This window comes from Cyprinodon variegatus, unplaced genomic scaffold, assembly GCF_000732505.1.
Source record: "Cyprinodon variegatus isolate N-32 unplaced genomic scaffold, C_variegatus-1.0 Scaffold937, whole genome shotgun sequence".
NCBI lineage: Eukaryota > Metazoa > Chordata > Actinopteri > Cyprinodontiformes > Cyprinodontidae > Cyprinodon > Cyprinodon variegatus.
In genome coordinates this window covers 69,445-70,267 of record NW_015151390.1, presented here as the reverse complement: position 1 = coordinate 70,267, position 823 = coordinate 69,445, and positions in this window count along the sequence as shown.

Here is an 823-nt window from a genome sequence, read left to right as displayed (position 1 = left end):
AATTCAAATGTGAGTGAATTTAATTAAGAAAGCTTCCTGGAGGGGAGGCAAAACGTCAGTAATCGTCGGTAATCAAAAATTTCCTTAACCTCTTTTAGTTAAATATGTTAGATGAGAGCTTGACACAGAATAGCGATGAATATGGCTTGGTTAGTGGTAAATTTGAGCTTTTTAGCTGACATGATGCAGATCTTAATACGTTTTTAGCTTTTATTCTTTCCCATTTGATTTCCTGGGTGTTTCTTAAACATAGAATCACACTAATATTTCCCTTCTGTAGATAAGATAGTGACTGTTCCTAACTACCCTACAAACCCCACGTGAATACAAACAGACAGAGAAACCGAGCTTTACTTTTATAGTGATTACTAATATACAGGGTAGTTTATATCACTGTTGAGTTAACTGTTAGACATGATTTTAAACCTTCATGTTATTCTACTGGCCTAATAACAATATTATAGCTTTGTAAATACTTAATATGATAACCCAGGCTGCACATAAAGAAAGGCTGTGTTTCCACACCCTGATTCACCAAAGACAGAAGTGAAACCCACTACAGACAGATGAGAGAAGTCAAAGTAGAGGGAAGAGTGCTATCTGTTGGTCTAGAAGGACAGATGTTGGGGTTGTGTAACACTTTGCCACAGAACTGATCTGTACTTCTTACCACTGAGCTTTTTGGGGTTTAAAACTATTTTGTTTTCTATTAACTCAAAGAGAGAGTTTTTACTACTCTCAGTTCCATAAATATATTTCTGATACGGTCAAGGAATTTGCTGATGAAGATTCTCAGTCATCCAGGTCATAGTCATTCCGTAAA